The 25,134-nt window shown below is 36.7% G+C and overlaps 1 pseudogene; it reads left to right on the forward strand.

Annotated features, from left to right (window-relative positions):
• The window catches only part of LOC110543175 (large ribosomal subunit protein uL1m-like), a 79,805-nt pseudogene extending 55,077 nt beyond the window's left edge, over positions 1 to 24,728 (forward strand).
• The last annotated feature ends 406 nt before the right edge of the window (positions 24,729 to 25,134 follow it).

Here is a 25,134-nt window from a genome sequence, read left to right on the forward strand (position 1 = left end):
AACTGTAATTTATATAAAAAAATAATTTAAAAATTCTCACTTATATATAGAATAAGTTGGTAAGTGTTCAACTTTATGGAACACATTTTTAAATGGGATAAATTCATATAAATTTGTTAAAATAATCTGGGCCTGAAAGTTATTTTTCAGGAGAGACTTTAAAATGTAAAGTCAATATTTTATGATTATGCTACTATTCTGACCATTTACTTCCATGTAGATAATTTTTAGAATTTTATGAATAAGGAATTAGGACATTTAGTTACCAAATATAATAGCTAAATATAAAGTTATTCATAATACTCTTATTATCATTTTAGTGGCTATAGGCTTTGTAGTGAAACCTTCTACTTTATCTCAGATGTCCATGATTTCTGTCTTATTGTCTTTATTTATGTTTTCTGTTTATTTGTTTACATGTTTATTTTGAAACAGGGTTTGTTATTATAGCCCAGACATGCCTCAATTTTCTGTTAAACTACCTTAATTTCCAAAAAACTGGAATTATATCTGTGAGCCACCATAGTGTTTTTGTTGTTATTTTGTTTTTGTCAGTCGTTCTTAAAACTTATGTGCTATTTCTCAAGAACTATTTATTTTGTATAACTGATTTTATCTATTTTTATACTCAATTTTGCTTACTTTTTTATTCATTGTTTTTCCCTTTAATCTGTTGTAGGTATATTTCATTCTTTTGAAATAGAATAAAAGTTCAGTACTTATAAACATTTTTCAGTTGTAACATAATGATTTCAGGCTATAAAGCATTGTCTGAGAATAGCTTCATCCTAAATATTTGATATTTTTCCTTCAATTGTTTTATTTTTATTTTATTTTTATGTGTTTAAGTCTTATTTTTTTACATCATTGGTACATGTTGCTATGAATCATTTCCTTTATTTGCTTAGTTACTTTACTTTTACTGTTTAATTTTATACAGCGGCTATATACTGTCTTATTTTTCTTACAGTCTTATCTTTATTCCAATATACCCAGGGGACTTAGAGAGTATGATTACAATATCTGAAATTTTTTTGAGACATGTTGTATTCTATACAAAGCATATATGGGTTAATGAATGTACCATGTGCCCTTGAAAATATTATTCTCTTTTTCATAGGTTGATGCCGTGATTCATATGTTATTCTTTTGCTATTATATAGCCTTGTAAAGTAGTTACTGACAGCTTTTTTCATTAAATTTTTTATTTTTTAATATTAGTTAAAGTTTATTAACTATGTATCCAAGCTGTATCTCACTCCCTCATTCCCTCTCTTTTTTTTTAATTTTTACTTTTTTATTTTTTTATTAATTACAGTTTATTCACTTTGCATCGCATCTGAAGCCTCCTCCCTCATTCCCTTGTTTTTTTAATTTTTTTTAATCAGTTACATTTTATTAACTCTGTATCCCAGCCATGTCCCAATCCCTCATTCCCTCCCAGTCCCTCCCTCCCTCCCTCACCTCCACCATGCCCCTTTCCAAGTCCACTGATAGGGGGGACCTCCTCCCCATTCATCTGATCCCGTTTTGTCAGATATCTTCATGACTGGCTGCAAAGCCCTCCTCTGTGGCCTAACAGGACTGCTCCTCCCTTCGGGGGTGGGGAGGCCAAAGAGCCAGTCATTGAGTTCCTGTTAGAAATAGTCCTTGTTCCCTTCACTTTTGGAAACCAATTGGTTACTGAGCTACCACAGGCTACATCTGAGTGGAGGTTCTAGGTTATATCCATACATGGTCCTTGGTTGAATGTCAGTCTCAGAAAAGACCCTGTGCCCAGATATATTTGGTCCTTGTGGAGCTCCTATCCTTTCCCCATCAGACTAACTCCCCTTCTTTCTTATGATTCCCTGTACTCTGCCAAAGGTTTGGTCATGAGTCTTTGCTTTGAAAACACTGCTAGTTAGAGTCTTTCAGATGCGCTCAGTAGACTCCTGTCATACATTCAATGCACATCCCATCTGTCTTTCTAAATGAGGATTGATCATCTTACCCCATGTCTGCTCTCTTGATTATCTTTTTTAGATGTATAGATTTCATTATGTTTATCATATCTTATAGGTCTATATAAGTGAGTATATACCATGTTTGTCTTTCTCCTTCTGGGATATTTCACTCAGAATGAACTTTCCTAGATCCCACCATTTGCCTGCAAATTTCATGATTTCCTCCTTTTTGATTGCTGAGTAGTATTCCATTGTATAAAAATACTACAGTTTCTGTACCCATTCCTCCGTTGATGGACATCTGGGTTGTTTCCAGGTTCTGGCTATTACAAATATAGCTGCTATAAACATGGTTGAGCAAGTATCCCTTTTGTGTACTTGAACGAACTTTGGGTATATACCTAGCAGTGGTATAGCTGGGTCTTGAGGAAGCACTATTCCTAATTGTCTTAGAAAGCTCCAGATAGCTTTCCAGAGTGGTTGTACCAGTTTGCATTCTCACCAGCAGTGGAGGAGGGTTCCCCTTTCTCCACAACCTCTCCAGCATGTGTTGTCACTTGAGTTTTCATCTAGGCCATTCTGATGGGTGTAAGGTGATATCTCAGGGTCGTTTTGATTTGCTTTTCCCTGATGGCTAATGAGGATGAGCATTTCTTTAAGTGTTTTTCTGCCATTCGATATTCCTCTGTCGAGAATTCTCTGTTTAGCTCTGTTCCCCATTTTTTAATTGGATTACTTGGTTTACTGCTTTTCAGCTTCTTTAGTACTTTGTATATACTGAATATTAGTCCTCTGTCAGATAAAGGGTTAGTGAAGATTCTTTCCCACTCTGTAGGCAGTCATTTTGTTTTGATGACGATGTCTTTTGCTTTACAGAAACTTTTCAGTTTCATGAGGTCCCATTTATTGATTGTTGCTCTTAGAGCCTGTGCTGTTGGTGTTCTGTTCAGGAAGTTGTCTCCTGTGCCAATGAGTTCTAGGCTGTTCCCCACTTTTTTTTTCCAATTGATTTATGGTATCTGGTTTTATGTTGAGGTCATTGATCCACTTTGACTTTAGTTTTGTGCAGGGTGATAAACATGGATCTATTTTCATTTTTCTGCATGTAGACATCCAGTTGGTCCAGCACCATTTGTTGAAGATGCTGTCTTTTTTCCATTGAATGGATTTGGCTTCATTTTCAAATATCGAGTATTCATAGGTGTGTGGGTTTATTTCTGGGTCTTCTATGCGGTTCCATAGATCCTACTTTCTGTTTCTATGCCAATACCATGCAGTTTTTATTACTGTTGCCCTGTAGTATAGCTTGAGATCAGGGATGGAGATACCTCCAGATGATCTGTTGTTGTACAGGATTGTTTTGGAGATTCTGGGTTTTTTGTTTCTCCATATGAAGCTAAGAATCTTTTTTTCAAGGTCTGTAAAGAATTGAGTTGGTATTTTGATGGGAATTTCATTGAATCTGTAGATTGCTTTTGGCAGGATGGCCATTTTCACGATGTTAATCCTACCAATCCATGAGCACGGGAGATCTTTACATCTTCTGATATCTTCTTCGATTTCTTTCTTCAGAGACTTGAAGTTTTTCTCAAACAGGTCTTTCACTTGCTTGGTTAGTGTCACACCAAGGTACTTTATGTTATTAGTGGCTATTGTGAAGGGTGTTGTTTCCGTAAATTCTTTCTCATCCTTTTTGTCTTTGGTATATAGGAGGGCTTCTGATTTTTTTTTTTGAGTTGATTTTGTATCCTGCCACTTTGCTGAAGGTGTTTATCAGCTGAAGGAGTTCTCTGGTTGAATTTTTGGGTTCGCTCATGTATACGATCATATCATCTGCAAATAGTGACACTTTGACCTCTTCCTTTCCGATTTATATCCCCTTGATCTCCTTTAGTTGTCTTATTGCTCTGGCTAGGACTTCAAGTACTATATTGAAGAGATATGGGGACAATGGGCAGCCTTGTCTTGTCCTTGATTTCAGTGGGATTGATTTAAGTTTCTCTCCATTGAGTTTGATGTTAGCTATAGGCTTGCTGTATATTGCCTTTACTATCTTTAGGTATGTGCTTGTAACCCTGATCTCTCCAAGACTTTAAACATGAATGGGTGTTGGACTTTGTCAAATGCTTTTTCGCCATCTAAGGAGATGATCATGTGGTTTTTCTCCTTCAGTTTGTTTATGTAGTGGATTACATTGATGGATTTCCGTATGTTGAACCACCCTTGCATGCCTGGGATGAAGCCTACTTGGTCATGGTGGATGATATCTTTGATGTGTTCTTGGATTCGGTTTGCAAGTATTTTATTGAGTATTTTTGTGTCAATGTTCATAAGAGAGATAGGCCTGAAGTTCTCTTTTTTTGTTGGGTCTTTGTGTGGTTTAAGTATCAAGGTGACTGTGGCTTCATAGAATGAGTTTGGTAGTGTTCCTTCTGTTTCTATTTTGTGGAATAGCTTGAGGAGAATTGGAGTTAGCACTTCTTTGAAGGTCTTATAGAATTCTGCGCTGAAGCCATCTGGTCCAGGGCTCTTTTTGGAGGGGAGACTGTTAATGACTGCTTCGATTTCCTTGGGAGATATAGGGCTATTCAGTCTTTCTACCTGATCTTGACTTAGTTTTGGTAGAAGGAATCTTTCAATAAAATTACCATTTCATTTAGATTTTCAAATTTTGTGGCATATAGGCTTTTGTAGTATGACCTAATAATTGTTTGGATTTCCTCAGTGTCTGTGGTTATGTCCCCATTTTCATTTCTGATTTTGCTGATCTGGATAGTTTCTCTCTGCTTTTTAGTTAGTTTGGCTAAGGGTTTGTCTATCTTGTTGATTTTCTCAAAGAACCAGCTTTTTGTTTCATTGATTCTTTGGATAGTTTTATTTGTTTCTAATTGATTGATTTCAGCCCTTAGTTTCATTATTTCCAGCCGTCTGCTCCTCTTGGGTGTATCTGCTTCTTTGTTTTCTAGGTTTTTCAGTTGGGCCATTAAGTTGTTTGTATGTGATGTTACGAATTTCTTCTTGCAGGCACTTAGTGCTAAATTTTCCTCTGAGCACTGCTTTCAATGTGTCCCATAAATTTGGGTATGTTGTGCCTTCCTTTTCATTGAATTCTAGGAAGTCTTTAATTTCTTTCTTTATTTCTTCCTTAACCCAGCTGTCATTGAGTAGTAAGTTGTTCAGTTTCCATGTGTGTGTTGGCTTTTTGTTGTTTCTGTTGTTGTTGATGTCTAGCTTTAGTCCATGGTGGTCAGATAGAATACAAGGGATTATTTGAATCCTTTTGTATCTGTTGAGGCTTGCTTTGTGATCCACTATATGGTCTATTTTGGAAAAGGTTCCATGTGGTTTTGAAAAGAAGGTGTACTCTTTTGAGTTTGGGTGAAACGATCTGTAGATGTCTATTAGGTCCATTTGATTTGGGGATTCTGTGAGTGCTTTTATTTCCCTATTTGGTGTCTGTCTAGTTGATCTGTCCCTTGGTGAGAGTGGAGTGTTGAAGTCTCCCACTATTAAGGTATTAGGATCAATGTATGATTTAAGCTTTAATAATGTTTCATTTACGAATGTCGGTGCTCTTGTATTTGGGGCATAGATATTCAAGATTGTGATGTCCTCTTGGTGGATTTTTCCTTTGATGAGAATATAGTGGCCCTCCTTATCTTTTTTTATTAACTTGGGTTGAAAGTCTATTTTACTAGATATTAAGATGGCTACTCCAGCTTGTTTTCTGGAGCCATTTGCTTGAAAAACAGTTTTCCAACTCTTTACTCTGAGGTAGTGTTTATCTTTTTTGCATAGGTGTGTTTCTTGGATGCAACAGAGTGTTGGATCCTGTTTCCTTAACCATTCTGTTAGCCTGTGTCTTTTTATTGGTGAGTTGAGTCCATTGATATTGATAGATAATAGTGACCAATGCATGTTAGTTCCTTTTGTAATGGAGTCGGTGATCTAACACTGTTTCATTACTTGTTTCCTTTTCATTTTTGTTGGGATATTATCTGATACCCTGTTTTCTTGGATGAATTTGTTTTCATTGGATTGGAGTTTTCCTTCTAGTATCTTCTGTAGCATTGTTTTGCTGTGTAGATATTATGTAAATTTAGTTTTGTCATGGAATATTTTGTTTTCTCCATCTATGTTGATTGAAAGCTTTGCAGGGTATAGTAGTCTGGGTTGACATTTGTGATCTCTTAGAGTCTCCATGATACTTGCCCAGACCCTTCTGGCTTTCATAGTTTCTGATGAGAAGTCCGGTGTAATTCTGATAGGTCTACCTTCATATGTTACTTGGCCTTTTTCCCTTGCTGCTTTTAATATCTTTTCTTTGTTCTGTAAATTTAGTGTTTTGACTCTGATGTGACGTGATGTGTTTCTTTTCTGGTCTAGTGTATTTGGAGTTCTGTAGGCCTCTTGTATATTTATGGACATCTCTTCCTTTAAGTTGGGAAAATTTTCTTCTACGATTTTCTTGAAAATATTTTCTGGACCTTGGAGCCTGGAGTCTTCTTTTTCATGAATTCCTATTATTCTTAGATTTTGTCTTTTCATAGCATCCTTGATTTCTCGGATATTTTGTGATTGGAACTTTTCTGATTTTACTTTTTCTTTGAGAGAAATATCCATTTCTGCAAGTGTGTCTTCAGCTCCAGAGATTCTCTCTTCCATCTCTTGTATTCTGTTGGTGATGCTTACTTTTGTGGTTCCTGATCTTTTCTCCAAGTTCTCCAGCTCAAGGGTTTTCTCATTTTGTGTTTTCTTTATTGATTCTAATTCTGTTTTCATGCCTTGCACCATTTCTTTCATGGTTTGAATTTGGATTCCTGTCTCTCTACGATGGCCTCTATTTCTTTTTTCATTTCCTTTTTATATGCTACTAATTTTTCCTCTACTTGTGTATCTATTTGTTTGTCTATGTTTGCCTGTGTTTCTTTAAGGATATTGTCTATTTCTTCTTTCTTTACCTCCAATTGACTGGCCATCTCTTTGAAAGACTTGTTCATTTCCTCCTTATGAGCCTCAAATAATTAGGCAAGCATGGCTTTAAAATAATTTTCCTGTGCTTCTGCTGAATTGGAGTATCCATCGATTTTGGGGTTTGCTGGTGAAGTCATGATGTCCTGATTTATGTTGGAAGTGTTCTTTCGCCTACCCCTGGCCATTGGCTTATCTGAAACCATCCCTGTTTGTTTTTGGATTCTGCAGATCAGACTGGTGCTGTCTCTCTCTGGTGTCTGGAGAGTTCTTCAGGAAGCTGAGAACTCTCAGCGTGTGCTGAGGACTATCTGTACCTGTGGGAGGAAAGTACGCAGGCGCAAATGGGGCAAATGCAAGTGCGCGCGTGCGTGTGTGTGTGTGTGTGTGTGTGTGTGTGTGTGCGTGGACGTGTGTCTCGAGGGATGGCTAATGTTGAACCCTTGAGTGTGTGGGAGGGGCTCTGCACTGTATATGTCGCAGGCACTAATGATGATCGCAGAGCAATTTCTGGCATTAACTGCCTTAACTTTTCAGTTAGACCCACAGGGCAGGAACTTCAATGTCCCTAGTGCCCCTCTGTTTCCCAAAGTGGGTATGTGGGTGGGAGGGGGTTCGAAGCCTGGCTTCTGTTTTAGAAGGACCCATGATCTGGGGAACTGCAGATTCTCAAGGGTGCACTCACTTACAGGCAGGTCACTTGGCAGAGATCGGGGTATCCGGGGCTCTCTGCTCTCTGGTTTGGCCCTGCTTCTTTGATGTGCTCCACCAGATCTGTGCTGCTGTCACCGCCAGGTTCTGAGGTCTTGCTGCAGCTGGAGATTTCAGGGTGGTCACATCAGCAGGGATGGGGTAACCAGGCTCTCTGTTCTCTGGTTTGGCCCTGGTTAGTCTTAAACTGGAGGGTTGTTGTGCCCTGCCAGCTCAGTGCTGCTCTGCCGCCAAGTCCCACTGTAACTGGAGACTGGGTTGCTAGTCCAGATGCTTTCTGAGAAGTCCTGGGGTCTCTTCACTGTGCTCTCCAAGCTTGGGAGGCTCAGTGCCTGGTGTGTCCAGGTTGTATGACGTTTCTGCCTGGTTTTGGTGAGTATATAGTGTATTCTCTGTCACTGTGTGATTGGGTGGGCCGTACCGTCAGTGATCGCGATCCTGTGGAGCTAGTATGGTGTCTAGCAGATTTGTGCCCTGGGAGGATGGTGCACCTGCCGCGTGAATCTGGGACTCCGGGACATGTACTGCTGGCTTTTGTCTGCCGCTAAAGGGCTTGGGGTTCCACCTCAGCGGCTGTATACCCCAGGCAGTTAGGTCTGCGCTGAGAAAGATGAGTTGGCTGTGCTGCTGTGCTGAGGAGGAAGGAGGTCTGGGGGAAGGGAGTGCCGCAAGATCAAAGGATCGTTTCTCTCCTTCCCCAAACAAGTCCCCCGGGTGACCTGAGACCAAAGTTTTCACCTCCTGAGATGTTCCCTGTTGTTTAGAAAGCCTCACCGTGGTTTTCCTGGTTAGAGGTCCTTCCATTCACCAACTCAGAAGTTCAGGTATCCCACCGCTCAGAAACTGTGTGTGCTAGTCACCATCTTGGCTCCGCCCCCTCCCCTCATTCTCTCTCAATCCCACCCTCCCTCCCTCATCTTCTCCCTACTGCTTTCCAAGTCCACTGATAGGAGAGGACCTCCTCTCCTTTCATCTAACCTTAGCTTATCAGGTATCTTCAGGCATGGCTGCAAAGTCCTCCTCTATGGCCTAGCAGGGCTGCTCCTCCCTCGGGTGTGTGTGGGGGGCAGGGGAGGTCAAGGAGCCAGCCATTGAGTTCATGTCAAAAATAGTCCCTGTTCCCCTTACTATTGAACTCACTCAGATACTGAGCTACCAATGGCAATATCTGACCAGGGGCTCTGGGTTATATCCATGCATGGTCCTTGGTTGGAGATACAATCTCACAATGACCCCTGTGTCTAGTTATATTTGTTCCTTGTGGAGCTCCTGTCCTCTCCAGGTCATACTAACCACCCTTCTTTCATATGATTGTGTGTACTCTGCCCAAAGTTTGGTTATGATTCTCAGTATCTGTTTTGATGCACTGTTATGTAGAGACTGTCAGAAGCCCTCAGTTGTAGGCTCCTGTCCTGTTATTTGTTTTTTCCTACATCTAATCTCCATCTCATTTTTCTTTCTAAGTGAGGGTTGATCATCTTTCCCAGAGTCTTCTTTCTTGTTTACCTTTTTTAGGTATACAGATTTCAGTATATTTATCCTATCTCATAGGTTTAGTACCCACTTATAAGTGAGTATATACCATGTGTGTCTTTCTCCTTCTGGGATACCTCACTCAGAATTATCTTTTCTATATCCCACCATTTGCTGGCAAATTTCATGATTTTCTTGTTTTTAATTGCTGAGTAAGTATTCCATTGTGTCAAAGTACCACAATTTCTGTATCCATTCCTCCGTTGAGGGACATCTTGGTTGTTTCCATGTTCTGACTATTACAAATAAAGCTGCTACAAACATGGTTGAGCAAATGTCTTTGCTGTGTACTTGAGCATCTTTTGGATATATGCCCAGGAGTGGTATAGCTGGATCCTAAGGAAACCCTATTCATAATTGTCTCAGACTACACCAGACTAATTTCCACACTGGTTGTACAAGTTTACATTCCCACCAGCAATGGAGGAGGGTTCCATTTTCTCTACAACCTCTCCAACATGTTTTGTCATTTGAGTTTTTGATCATAGCAATTTTGATGGGTGTAAGGTAAAATCTCAGGGTTGTTTTGATTTGCATCTTTCTGATGGCTAAGGACATTGAGCATTTCTTTAAGTATTTCACTGCCATTCTATATTCCTCTACAGATAATTCTCTGTTTAGCTCTGTACCTCATTTTTTAATTGGATTGCATGATTTATTGCATTTTAACTTATTTAGTTCTTTGTATACTCTGGATATCAGTCTTATATCAGATATAGGGTTGGTGAAGATCCTTTCCCAGTATGTAGGCTGTTGTTTTGTTCTGACAATAGTGTCCTTTGCCTGAACTTTTCAGTTTCATGAGGTCCCATTTATTGATTGTTGCTCTTAGAGCCTGTGCTGTTGGTGTTCTGTTCGGGAAGTTGTCTCCTGTGCCAATGAGCTCTAGGCCCTTCCTCACTTTTTCTTCTAACCGATTTAGTCTGTTTGATTTTATGTTGAGGTCTTTGATCCCCTTGGATTTTAGTTTTGTATAGGGTCATAAATATGGCTCTAATTTCATTTTTCTGCATTTAAAAATCCAGTTGGACAAGCACCACTTGTTGAAGATGCTTTTTTTCTGTTGAATGGTTGTAGCTTATTTGTCTAAAAAATTCAAATAATCATAAGTGTATGGGTTTATTTCTGGGTTTTCTATTCTGTTCCACTGATCCTCCTTTCTGTTTCTATGCCTATACCATGCGGTTTTTATTACTATTGCTGTGTAGTACAGCTTGAGATCAGGGATGGGGATACCTCTACATGATCTTTTATTGTACAGAGTTGAGGCAGAATTTTACAGGATTCTTTTGGAATTCTGGGTTTTTTGTTTCTCCATATAAAGCTGAGAATTTTTCTTTCAAGGTCTGTAAGGAATTGTCTTGGTATTTTGATGGGAATTGCATTAAATCTGTAGATTATATTTGGCAGGATGGCTATTTTTTCACTGTGTTAATCCTACCAATCCATGAGCACAGGAGATCTTTTCATTTTCTGATATCTTCTTCAATTTCTGTCTTCAGAGACTTGAAGTCTTTTCAAACAGATCTTTTGCTTGCTTGATTAGAGTCACCCCAAGGTACTTTATGTTATTAGTGGCTATTGTAAAGGGTGTTATTTTCCTGATTTCTTTCTAGGTGCTTTTGTCCTTGGTATACAGGAGAGCTTCTGAATTTTTTGAGCTGATTTTTTATCCAGGCACTTTGCTGAAGATGTTCATCAGCTAAAGGAGTTACCTGGTTTATGTTTTGGGGTCGCTCATGTATACTATTATATCATTTGAAAATAGTGAAACTTTGACCTCTTCCTTTCCAGTTTGTATACCCTTGATCTTCTTTAGTTGTGCTTTAGCTAAGACTTCAAGTACTATGTTGAAGAGATATGGAGAGAGTGGGCAGCCTTGCCTCGTTCCTGATTTCAATAGGATTGATTTAAGTTTCTCTCCATTGAGTTTGATGTTGGCTATATACTTGCTGTGTATTGCCTTTACTATGTGTAGGTATGTGCCTTGTATCTCCGAACTCTCCAAGACTTTAAACATGAATGGGTGTTGGATTTTGTCAAACGCTTTTTCAGCACCTAAGGAGATGATCATGTGGTTTTTCTCCCTCATTTTTTTTATATGGTAGATTTCATTGTTGGATTTCCATATGTTGAACCACCCCTGCATGCTTGGGATGAAGCCTACTTGATCATAGTGGATGATATCTTTGATGTGTTCTTAGATTCACTTTGCAAGTATTTTATTGAGTGTTTTTGCATCAATGTTTGTAAGAGAGTTAAGTCTGAAGTTCTCTTTTTTTTTTTTTTTGTTAAGTCTTTGTGTGGTTTAGGTACCAAGGTGGCTCTGGCTTCATTGAATGAGTTTGGTAATGTTCCTTCTTGTTCTATTTTGTGGAATAGTTTGAAGACAATTGGAGTTAGCACTTCTTTGAAGGTCTGGTAGAATTCTGCACTGAATCTGTCTGGCCCAGGGCTTTATTTGGAAAGGAGACTTTTGATGACTACTTCCATTTCCTTGGGGGATATAGGACTACTCAATCTTTCTACCTGATTTTGACTTAATTTTGGTAAAAGGAATCTATCAAGAAAAGTTTCCACTTCTTTTAGATTTTCTAATTTTGTGACATATAGGCTTTTGTAGTAAGACGTAATGATTGAATTTCTTTAGAGTCTGTAGTTATGTAGTCTTTTCATTTCTGATTTTGTTGCTTTGTATAGTTTCTCACTGCCTTTTAAATAGTTTGGCTAAGGGTTTGTCTATCTTGTTGATTTTCTCAAAGAATCAACTCTTGGTTTCATTGATTCTTTGAATAGTTTTATTTGTTTTTAATTGATTGATTTTGGTCTTGAGTTTGATTATGTCTAGCCCTCTGATCCTCTTGGGTGTATTTGCTTCTTCTTCTTCTTCTTCTTCTTCTTCTTCTTCTTCTTCTTCTTCTTCTTCTTCTTCTTCTTCTTTTTCTTCTTCTTCTTCTTCTTCTTCTTCTTCTTCTTCTTCTTCTTCTTCTTCTTCTTCTTCTTCTTCTTCTTCTTCTTCTTCTTCTTCTTTTTCCCTAGGGCTTTCAGTTGGGCCATTAGGTTGCTTATATGAGATGTTACAAATTTCTTCTTGAAGGCACTTAGCACTATGAATTTTCCTCTGAATACTGCTTTCATTGTGTCCCATAAATTAAGGTATGTTGTGCTTTCATTTTCATTGAATTCTAGAAGTCGTTAATTTCTTTTGTTATTTCTTCCTTAACCCAGCTGTCTTCGAATAGCAAGTTGTTCAGTTTCCATGTGCATGTAGGCTTTTTGCTATTACTATTGTTGTTGAGCTCCAGCTTTAGTCCATGGTGGTCAGATGGAATACAGGGGATTATGTCAATCTTCTTGTATCTGATGAGGTTTGCTTTGTAACCAACAATATGGTATATTGTGGGAAAGGTTCCATAAGGTGTTGAAAAGAAAGTATACTCTTTTGAGTTTGGGTGAAAAGATCTGTAGACATCTATTAGGTCCATTTGAGTTAGGGCTTCTCTGTTAGTGCCTTAATTTCCCTATATGGTTTCTGTCTTGATGATCAGTCCCTTGGTCAGATTGGGGTGCTGAAGTCTCCCACTATTAAGGTGTTGGGATTGATGTGTGATTTCAGATTTAATAATGTTTCCTTTATAAATGTAGGTGGTCTTGTATTTGGGGCATAGATGTTCAGAATTGTGATGTCCTCTTGGTGCATTTTTCCTTTGATGAGAATATAGTGCCCCTTCTCATTTTTTTTTGATTAATTTTGCTTGAAAGTCTATTTTACTAGATATTAGGATAGCTACCCCAGCTTGTTTCCTGGTTCCATTTGCTTGGAAAACATTTTTCCAGCCCTTTTCTCTGAGGTAGTGTTTATCTTTGTTGCATAGGTGTGTTTTTTGGATGCAGTAGAATGTTGGATCCTGTTACTGCACCCAATATCTTAATCTGTGTCTCTTTATTGGAGAGTTGAGTACATTTATGTTGATAGAGAATAGTGACCAATGAACATTAGTTCCTTTTATTGTGGAGTTGGTGGTCTTTCTGTTGTTCATTGCTTGTTTTCTTTTAATTTTAGGGGGGGAAATTATCTGTATCCTATGTTTTCTTGGTATAGTTGTTTTTGTTGGATTGGACTTTTCCTTCTAGTATCTTCTGTAGGGCTGATTTGCTGTGTAGATATTGCTTAAATTTAGTTTTGTCATGGAATATTTTGCTTTCTCCATATATATTGATTGAGAGCTTTGCTGGTATAGTAGTCTGGTTTGGCATTTGTGCTCACTTAGAGTCTGCATGCCATCTGCCCAGGCCCTTCTGGCTTTCATATTTTCCAATGAGAAGTCCGGTGTGATTCTGATAGGTCTACATTTATATGTTATTTGGCATTTTTCCCTTGCTGCTTTTAATATCTTTTCTTTGTTCTGTAGATTTAGTGTTTTGACTATGATGTGATGTGAGGTGTTTCTTTTCTGGTCTAGTCTACTGTGATTTGTGTCTCCTTTTCCTTCCAAATTATTAGTTTTGCCTTCTATTTTCTCAAGCATTTTTGTGTTCTGTTTATATGCCTATGCTCTTGATGTTTACCTGGACTTATGCATTTATTCATATTTTTATCTACAGTAATTTGCTTTGCTTTGAAATCTCCATTGCTATCTATTTTTATTTTCTCATTTTAGTTTTGATCGTTTGCTTTCTTGGTGATTTTTACTTTTATTATAATTATTTTATATTTCTCCTAGATAAATATATTTCATATTTTGACAATAAAGAAAATATTTTTATATGTTTGTATGTTTATATGTATGTTTATATGTATGTATGTTCATGACATGAATACCTGATTTCTGCAGAGGTTTAGCAAATGCAGATGATTATGAGCAACATTGCAGGATTTAAGAGCTAAACTAGGGTCCTCTGCTAACCATAGCAAGTGATCTCATCTTACCCTGTCTGTATTGTATTTACAATTTAGTAGATAGACTCACTTATCTCATCCTTTCTTTGTGTGCTGTGATGTCAAATCATTTTGATTTTCAGAGACATTTTTTTGTCAGTGTTCTGTTGTGTTTGTCTGTTAACTCAAGACACTCACTGTCTCATTTTTGGTTGCCAGGAGTTAAGGAACTCTCTCCACCCACCTGATATCTAGGCACCTCTTAGGTGAGCAAGGTAATTTGTCAACAACAACATAATATTTCCTCTGGTTGCTTGTGTGATACACTTGCAAACTTTGAGAGGTCCAAAGTTCAAAATTAGTGTCTTAGGACAGCATAACTGAGGTTCTATAAAAAAAAAGTTTCTACAAAGCACCAGGTAAAATGAGATATATCTGGCTGGCTTCAGGGAGTAATCAGGCTTGCAGTACTCCTTCCTGTACTTAAGAGATATGGTTTCCTGGCCACCTACCAAGATGGCCTGTAGCTTTTGACCACAAAATGTGCTAATCACTTTTCCCTAGCAACAGCTAATCAGCACATTCCAGGCATTGCTTGTGATCAAATACCCTTCAGATGTTTGTGCTGGAACAAATTTATGGTCTTCTCACCTAAAGTAGACCTCCTACCCAAGGTTTGGGGCCTTTCCTTGCAGTTTTGCCCCTTATAAACCCCGTTCCCCTAGACTTTGGGACTGCACTCCTCTTGCTTCAGCAGGATGTTTTGGGATCCAGGCTAGAGCTTGTATTGAATAAACACTCATGTGTTTGCTGAGGAGTCTGTTCCTGTTGGTCTTTGGGGATCTCACGAACTGGGCATAACACCTTCATATGGGTTTTCATGCTAATTTGTCTCTATGTGAAAAAGGCAAATCTCTTATCCACAAATTCCAGGTAAGCTTCTAAGCTTACTACAAGTAGGCATACATTCAATGCATGCTTTCTGTCACCTCAGCTTTGTGTCTTCGGGCAGACTAAGATAATTTATTTTGGTGATAGCAAGGAGATTCCTTGGTCTTTACATGCTTGTGACTTTTTAGTCTGTGCTCCAGTGCCTATCTATATCTGTACAGAAAAGGAAACTCCAGCTTCATAGGAATTCAATTGGCCATTCAGGATTTTTTTTCCTGTCCAGTCTCCATGCTTTAGTCAACATCTGAATTAAGGAGTAAAATCTTGAGTCTGGGAACAAAGAGTTTTTTTCTCACTTGGTCTTTTGTTTTGCCTAGCTTTTCTGCTAATTCAGTCAACCTGCCTGATTCTAAGTGATGTTACTTGGGGGAACCTGAACTACAGACTCTTGCAGAAAGGAAAGAACCTGCCTTGAATACTTCCTTTTGTCCATTTTTAAATATAGGTTGACCTTAAAATGTCTCATAAAGGCTAAACATTTTGTTTAATAGACTCACTCTCTTGATAGATGGTGAATCTTTTAGGAGGGGGAACTAATTAGAGGAAATAAATCATCAAATCATTACCCTTAAAGGAGACAATGGGACCCTTTTTTACTGTCTTTTACTTTGTCGTTTACTCTGTCCTTTCCTTGTTTTCTGACCAGAAATGTAAAGAATCCTCCGTCTGATGCTGTTTTCACTAAGATGTTTTACTTCATGAATCCTACAATAAATGGAAGTAACTGGCCATTTACTGGAAGTTGATGAGGGTACAAAATCAATCTTTTCTCCTTAAGTTGTTTCAGCTGTTTACCATAGGCAAGAGTGGGGTTGGGATGCATAGCTTTGGGGCACTTTAACATGGAAGAAAAAATACAAAGATTTGGGAATGATGCTGCAGTTACATCTCATCATGTGGTTCAAAACATTTTAGAAGTAGATTGCTGGGTAGTGTGGAGAATTTTGGAAAATACAGATCAAAAAAACTTTAAAATTTATTAATCCAAACATAATTGAAAATTCTGGTGTGAGTTCTAAAGACCAGAATGCCAATGGAAATGGAGATTCTATTGGGACTCTGACTAGAAGTCATTCATATAACAAGATGGTAAACCACTTGATTCTGCATTGTTCATCTCTTGAGATTTTACAAATGTGTATGTGTGTGCATTTGTATAAGGAACTTGCTTTTATATAAAATAGACAAGGTAAATTATACACGACGTCAGGCTGTGAAATAGCTAACTCAGTGTGCTTTCAGCCACACCTAGAGTGATAATCAGGAGGAAAAAGCAAAGAAGAAATGCGTAAAATTGGAATAAATAAACCTTAATGATCACATATGAAATTTTGTCCTTTACATCAGAATAGGGACAACCTGTAGAGATGTAGGTAAGTTCATGGTATTGAAACTAAGTTCATAATAACCAAAAGAAATCCTATATTATAATCAGGAAAATATTACTGCATGAATGCAAAAGATTTATTTTTTCAAATGAAGAAAAATAAACCAGTGAAATATATCATTATTTATGACAGCAAAACTTTGAGAAATTATACACACACACACACACACACACACACTCATTTTCTGAATTAGACTCCATCAAAATGAAATGTTTGGTGCATTAAAATATTTTCCAACTATAGAAAGATAAAATTATGAGTTAAAATATCTTCATGACATATACTTAATCAGGTTTTATTTTTCAATTTATAGGAAATACTGCTAAAACTGAACAGCCAAAAAGAAAATAATTCAGTTAAAAATAAACAAAGATCTTATACACATCTCAAATGAAGTTATTGAAATAACTACATGTTGTCTTACTTTTTAAAGACTCTTTTATTTACATTTCTTATATCTCTTTTTTCTCTACTCCATGCCAATATCTTCCAATATCCCAACACCAGACAGGAAAGAGAAAGAGATAGTGGGAGGGGGCACAGTTTTTTTCTTACCTGCTTCCTGCTGGTTAGGGTCATAAAGTTCCTATAACCAGTCCAATCTGAGTATCAAGAGATCTCTAACTTGTTGTCTCACAGCAGCAACCAGGAGCAGCAAAGGGAAACACAGGAAATGCCTTGTTCTTTCTTGGAGTCTCCACAGTCTCTGGGCTCTGGCATTGATTCTCCCTACAGAGTCCTCAGATTTAAACTATCAGCAGCTGGCGAAGAACTCTTCTCAGAATCTGAATGAGGTAAATAGTCTGCTGCTGTGGACCATTTTAATCAGTTTCACATCCCCACACATGGTACCAAAACAGAAACATGTTTATATCCACAAAAACTATGTTAGTATTTTCTCCAAAATGTGCAAACAACTTAGAAAGTCACATCAGTAGAGAAAAAATTTATTTTTTATAACACTTTCAAAAGAGTCATTTCTTGGCTGGCTGGTTGTACTGTTTTGGAGGTTTTGTTATGTGAAACATTGTTGTAGAAGGATGGCAGAAGATTTTTTTTCTTACTTCATGGTTGCCAGGAAGCAAAAAAAAAAAAAAAAAATAAAAAAAATAAGGAAGACGCTATGGAAAAATAAAAGACTCAAAGAGCAATGTATAATCTGTTACCTATGTTCTCAAACCAGACATACCTCAAATATTATCTCTATTACTAAGGAGCAAGGCATTAATATACCCCACATAGGAGAAATTACATATTTAGCTGACTATCAGTGAAAATCATATGAGAAGTTTAGTGACATCATTAGTCTCTAAGACAGAAATCAATGAGAGTCCTTTTTATATATACCTGATTGAGTTTTAAAGAAAATAAAAGCAGAAAATATCAAGTGTTAGATGTGGAGAAAATGATCTGTATCCATTGCTTCTGGGAATACAAAATGTGCAAATTCCATACAAAACATCTCAAATCTACTTTTAAGGGCCAATATTGAATTATACATGGTCTGCCTATTTTACTTTTAAGTTTATGCATCCAAAAGAATTGAAAGCAAGATCTCAAGGTGATACTTCCATGACCATATTTAATGTAACATTGTTTAGAATATATTTTAAAAAGCCTGTGTTTATGAAACTAATTCATGGCTATCCATACTGTGAAGTATTTTTCAGTGATAAAAAATAAGGTTAAAATAAGTGGTGTGGGCAACAACATGAATTAATCTTGAAAGCACTGTTAACTAAAATAAGCTAGATACAAAATATTCATATTATGTTATTTGACTTCAATATCTGGCACTGGTAAATTCATAGGGATGGAAAATATGCAAGTGATTTCTAGAGCCTAGGTATAGAGAGAAAGATACCTACTATTTTATTCTTATAGTGATGGGAAATAGAAAGTAGTGGATGGTCATACAACAACATGAATATCATGAAAGCATTGTGCATTTGTAAATTCAAATTTCAAATTTTGTTTCATATATGTTTTATAACAAAGTGTTTATTAATATATATTTGTAAAGGTGCTTTGATGCAAACTACAAAAAGTTTATAGATACAAAAAGTTTATAGATAGCCTAGATCAGTTTCTATTTCAATAAATGAAAGGAAAGACTCAGAAAAATCACAGAAAGCTATTATAGCCATGACTCCAGTTTATTAAATATAAAAGATGTATGTTACAAAGCACCACAGAGAAGCATATAAAGCAGAGTCTGGGAAATACAACAAACTCAAAGCTTCCAAAACACTATTCTTTCTCCATGGAGTCAATACAGCATTACTCATTGAGCTTGGAGATATGAAATTATACCTGTAATATTGCCAGAGTTAAAACTTTTGATCACCTTTAATGTCTCCTGCATCCAGATCCTCAGAATATTTTACGTGATATCAGGTAAAAGAAAAAAAGAAGTTATGAATTCAAAATCATGTTTTAAATTTCTGGTTTCTCCAAACATTTCCAAGCAATAAAAGGAAATTTCTGTTAAGTGTTGCATTTGCAGTGTTTTAAAGTTTCATTCTTTAATATAAGAAGAATGGCAGTCTGTGTGTACATAGGACACACAATGCAAATCTTCATAATAGCCTAATGTTCTCACTTGCTTTGCCATTTACTACTTAGATGATTTATCATGTTTCTCTATGTTTGATACCAACTAACCTGCTATTCTCTGAGCATGCTGAGCATGTGCTTTCATTAGGACCATTGCTTCTGCTGCTTGGTATCTCCAATCTGCAATGCTCTGCCACAGGAGAGCTACATCTCCTTATTTTCTCCATGTCTGTGATCAAGTATCAAGTATTTTCTGATCAATGAAAATTTTACTGACCAATTATATAAGTGCCAAATTGATACTCCTTATTTTAATTATTCAACTTGTTAAAGTTTGTTAAATTAAAAACATATTCATTGCAGGAATTAATTATATGTTGTCTCTTTATTTACTACTATAATTGTACATGCTTGAGCAATAGTATTTGTTCTACTTTTTCAGGTTTTTGTTTGTTGATTTTTTATTTATTTCAGGGCAGAGAGAAAGTTGTTTGACTCTTTTGTCTCCTCAAGACTCAAGCAACAAGTGCGGATGTAACACAGTAAATTTTGATATGAATTGAAATTTAAATATTCCCCAAATTAACCAAGTCTGGTGTTGCAGGACTGTGGTCCAGGTTACTTGGGAGGCCTAATAACTTCAAGCTCTTCCACTGTCTCACCTATACAGCTAGATTAAAATATCAAATTATAAAACAAAAGATAAAACATGAAGAAAGGGCTGGTGGTAGACCATTTTCTGGTATGAATGAAGTGCTAGACATACAATCCATATTCCTACAAATAAGTAGTTCCCCAAAAGAAAGTGTGTTAATTGTGTTTTTATCTGTAAGGCCATTATTAAGAAGTTGTCTAGACTTTAAGAGTTATATTGCTTATGAAGGCATTCAGGAACTGAGAGGATGGCATGTAATAAAGAATTGTGTGAATCACAATCCTCCCTCTTTTTCACTTTTAATTTTTATACATTAATTACAATTTATTCACTTTGTATTCTAGCTGTAGCCTCCTCCTTCATTCCCTCCCAATCCCACCCCCCTTTCCCATCTCCTCCCATACCTCTCTCCAAGTCCACTGATGGGGGAAGTCCTCCATCTGACCCTAGACCCTAGGTCTCATTAGGACTGGTTGCATTGTCTTCCTCTGTGGCCTGGCAAGGATGTTTGCCCCTCAGGGGGATGTTATCAAAGAGCCAGCCACTGAATTCATGTGAGAGAGAGTCCCTGTTCCCCTTACTAGGGTACCCACTTGGATACTGAGCTGCCATGGGCTCCATCTGAGCAGGGGACTATTCAACTATTAAAATCAAGGAAATCATGAAATTTTCAGGCAAATGGTGGGATCTAGAAAAGATCATCCTGAGTGAGGTATCCCAGAAGCAGAAAGACACACACACAGTATATACTCACTTATAAGAGGATACTAGAGAAATAATATAGGATAAACATCCTAAAATCTGTACACTTAAAGAAGCTAAGCAAGAAGTAGGACCCTGAGTAAGATGATCAATACTCACTGAGAAAGGCAAACAGGATGGACATTGGAAGAAGGAGAAAACAGGAAATGGGACAGAAGCCTACCACAGAGGGCCTCTGAAAGACTCTACCCAGCAGTGTATCAAAGCAGATGCTGAGGCTCATAACTGAACTTTGGGCAGAGTGCAGGGAATCTTATGAAAGAAAGAGGAGATAGAAAGATCTGGAGGGGACAAGAGCTCCACAAGGAGAATAACAGAACCACAAAATCTAGCCACAGGGGTCTTTTCTGAGACTGATACTCCAACCAAGGACTGTTCAAGGAGATAACCTAGAATCCTTCCTCTATTTCACTTTTTGCCATGGTATGAGTAGCTTTGTACCAACATGTTTCCTAAACATGATGTTCATCCTCACTACAAGCTTAAAAACAAGTGAATTGACCCTACACTAGAATCTCCTAATATTTAAGGAAAAGCATATCTCTGAACTTTATTAATTGATTACTTGGTACTTTTTAATAATAGTTAATTCATAGAACCTCTTAGGAACATTTAGTAAATGAATTAACAGAAAAATGACAAATTATGCTGGCAACATTTCTGAGTGGGAAAGGACAATTGTTACCAAGACTGATAATCTAAGTTATATCCATGGACTCATATGATAGGACATAACTGAATATATTAAGTTACCCACAGACCACCACAAAAAAACTTTAATGACAGACTGAAACACACACACACACACACACACACACAAACACACATACACACAAATGGAAAAATGACAATTATGTTTTGGAGTGACTAGTAAGGCTATAGGAGAACCATAATTATAGACTCTCATACCTAAAGTGATGTCAGCAACTCAAGAAATAGTAGTCAGTCATACTGATAAGTAGACAATGTGACAACTGAAATATAAAGTGTTATATTTGTCAAATTTGTGAAGGAGTGAAAACACTAACAAAATAAATAATATAAAGATATTATTAGTGAGGTAACCAGTAAGCTTTAAAGATAAACAGTTTCAAATTTGAATGTGAGGATTAGATCCTGAGGACAAAATAATAGCATGAGAATTGAATGTGTTTTTTTTTCTTGATGATTTAATTTGATGATTAAGACACAAGTTAATGGTTTATGCCACTGGAAGATGATTATATTGAATTATATTGACCAAGATAGATAAGTGATAAGCAGTAGAACATATAAGTGATTTGAATAGAGTAAGAAAAAAAAAACAGATACTACTAGATGGCCTTAATGGCACAAGTCTGTGAACTTAGCTTGGGAGGTACAAAGAGGAGCTTCAGCAGCTCAAGGACAACCTCAGCCACCTCTAAGAAACTTCCTCAAGAGTAGGTTCAATGCCAACTTATGCTACACCACTGCATTCTGTCTCAAAGGTAAAAACAAAAACAAGAAAATTCCAATAAACTACAAAAGGAAGATAACTGAGTTACTTTCTTTTTTGAATTGCAATAAAAAAAAATCATAGTAAAAATAGAAAACAACATAACAAATGTTGAAAGTGCTGATATAGCAAGGCTACAAGTGTTTATTTGAAATTTGATTTTTTGTTAGAATTTTGGAACTTGGAGTTTAGAGTGCGAGTTCTCATGATTCACAGCTTTGGTGTAGCAGTGTCCTCTAAAATTAATATGCTCCATATGGAAGGAAGCTCTTTAAGACAAAGGTCTTAATCATTGTTCTATTGATCTAAAGAGACACCGTGGCCATGACAACTCATAAAAGAAAGTATTTAATTGAGACTTGCCTAAAGTTTCAGAGCTTTTGTTCATTTTCACCATGGTAAGGATCATACAGGAAGAGATGGTGCTGGAGAAGCAGCTGAGAGTTCTATATCTGGATCCACAGGCAGCAGGAAGAGAGAGAGCCACTATGCTTAGCTTGATCTTCTGAAACCTCAAAACCCATGAGTAACACCTGCCATGATAACACTAGACTAAACATCTGAAACTGTAAGCAAGCCCCAATTAAATACTCTCTTTGTTAGAGTTGTCATAGTTATTATGTCTCTTTACAACAAAAGAAAACTGACAAAGATAGAAGTTGGTACCGGGATAGAAGGGTATTGCTACAACAGACCTATTTATGTTGTTTATGGGAGGATTGTAGAAAATTTGGGGGATAGAAAAGGCATTGGGTGTGGGCTCAGTGAACTGTTCTATAGGAACTTGAAAGACAAGTTTTACTTTATTTATTTATTTTACAGAACCTCACAGTTGATAGTCTTTGAATTTTAAAGGAAATTGGATTTTAAAAGAGACTTTAGATTTTTTGCAGAGACTGAACTTTTAAATTCAGTTTGTAAATACCATGGAACTTATGAGATTATTTAGGTTTTCTATTATGCTATTAATATTAATGTGCCATCTTTGGAATAAATGAAAAATAAAAGAAGGTTATAACTGAAAATTGATGTATTTCTGTGTCAAGTTGACAAGGGACCAGTAGTACTAGCTAGTTTTATGTCAACCCGACAAAAGCTAGAGCCATCAGAAAGTAAATAGCAGCAGCTGAGAAAATGTTTCCATGAGAGCTGGCTGTAGGCAAGTCTGTAAGGTATTTTCTTAATTAGTAATTGATGTAGGAGGATCCCCCCTCCTATTGTGTGCAATGCCACTTCTGGGCTCGTAGTCCTGAGTTCTATAAAATGACAAGCTGAGCAATCTATGTGGGCAAGCCAGTAAGCAGCACCTCTCCATGGTCTCTGTATCAGCTCCTGCCTCCAGGTTCCTTCCTTGCTTTTGATGACAAACTATTATTTGCCACTGTGCGTGAAATAAACCCCTTTCCTCCTATGTTGCTTTCGGTCATGGTGTTTCATCACAGCAATGATAACCCTGACTAGGACAGGTAGTATCCTTAGTTTTGTCTGTTGTTTGTTTCCTATCTTGTATAAGCAAATGTTTCTACAAATCCTCCCCTAAATAGTATCACATAATAATAGCAATGGTAGAAATTTCTCATTTCTGAAGTGTGTGTGTGTATATATATTCATATGTATGTATGTATTCTACTGTTGAATTTGCTTTGTATCATTTGAACTTATGCTTTAGGGAAGTCTTTATACTAGATATAGCAGGAAAATGACAAATTTTATTATGATCACATTAAATATCCAATAATTTAATTCTCAAAATAAAGATGAAATAATGGTCCCTAAATTTGTATTTTAAAAGACACATTAAAACAAAAGTGAATTTTACTTCAGTGAAGAAACTTAACACTCAATAACGAAATTACATGATTTCAGTAAATAGTAAGGAAAGATAAAATCCAAATATAATACACAGCAATATGTAAAAACAAAAGCTTTAGAACACAATCTGAAAGAGTCCACATAATGACCATTGTAAGTTGCTTAGGTAGAATCTTGATTTAACATCAAAGGCAAATTCTTTCCAAGATAAGGTTTGTCAGACACTTCTTTACCCTTGTTCTGTAAACAGTCTCTTCCCCAACAATCATTTTGTTGTTGCTACTACAAAGCATGTAAGGAATTTTTAAGAAGACATCAAGGATAAGATATAAGATGAAAAACGAGATGACAGAAAAAAAATAGTCATATATCTATAAAAGTGAACCTTAAGATGATGTGTATTCAAAACGCTTATACACAACAGAGATCTATGAGGTGGAAAAAACTGTTAACTTACTTAAGAATTTTGAAGTTCTGGACTTTACCAATCCAAAGCAGTGTTTATATGGATTTAACATTAGATATGGGGGAAAAAAGAAACACAGGAGCCATTTGCCAGTTTTATTATTACCTTTATGCTTCAGAAGTCAAAAAGTTACTTTATTTACAGAGAATGCATCAGAAGTTATTACAGTGGCAGAAAAAAATGGAGATGTCATTGCAGGAGGAGCTGGTCTTGTTCAAAATATCTTGAGTGAGGAGATTGTTGTGGGCTTTTAGGTAGCTGTTCTGGAAATAATGACTGAGCTTAACTCATTGTGGATGAAACTGGGGGAAAACAATTTCTAAAGGCTACTAGAAATTAGGAATTCCACTGATCATAGTTTCATCCCCCAAATGATTAAAATATTTCAAATGGACATAACATTATGGTAGATGAAGAAAGGTAAAACTTTCTTAGCACCAAAGTAGCAACACTAGATATGTCATGTGACCAATTACGTGTCAATGTTCAAGCAGTTATAAATAAAATCTGTAGGCACAGAGCACTGTAGCTGTGTCCATTTGTGGTTTGGACTTCCTACTTAGTTCAAATAGTGAAGGTTTGCTATGTGAAGACTGACTCATGTTGCCCAAAGAAGCTTAAAACAAAACAAAACAAATGCTGACTAAAGGTCTTTTATTGTGAAATTATTGTGGGGTGTAATAACAAGAAACAACAGAAAAAAATATAAATCTGTATACTTTCTTTTTTAGTTTCTCATGATTTCTTTTCTTTCTTTTTTTTTTTTTTCAATGCAGTTTATTCAGGAACATTTTTGTGGTTTTGTTTTGTTTTTTTGAGACAAGCTGTGTAGCCCTGGTTGTCCTGGACTCACTTTGTAGACCAAGCTGGCGTTGAACTCACAGAGATATGCTTGCCTCTGCCTCCCAGTGCTGGGCTTAAAGACATGCAGCACCAAGCAAGACATGTCTACTGATTTTTTGATCATTACATTTAGAAATAAGTTTCAACATTAACATTTTTTGCATTTTCAAAAAGCAAGCAAAAA

This window comes from Meriones unguiculatus, chromosome X (assembly GCF_030254825.1).
Source record: "Meriones unguiculatus strain TT.TT164.6M chromosome X, Bangor_MerUng_6.1, whole genome shotgun sequence".
NCBI lineage: Eukaryota > Metazoa > Chordata > Mammalia > Rodentia > Muridae > Meriones > Meriones unguiculatus.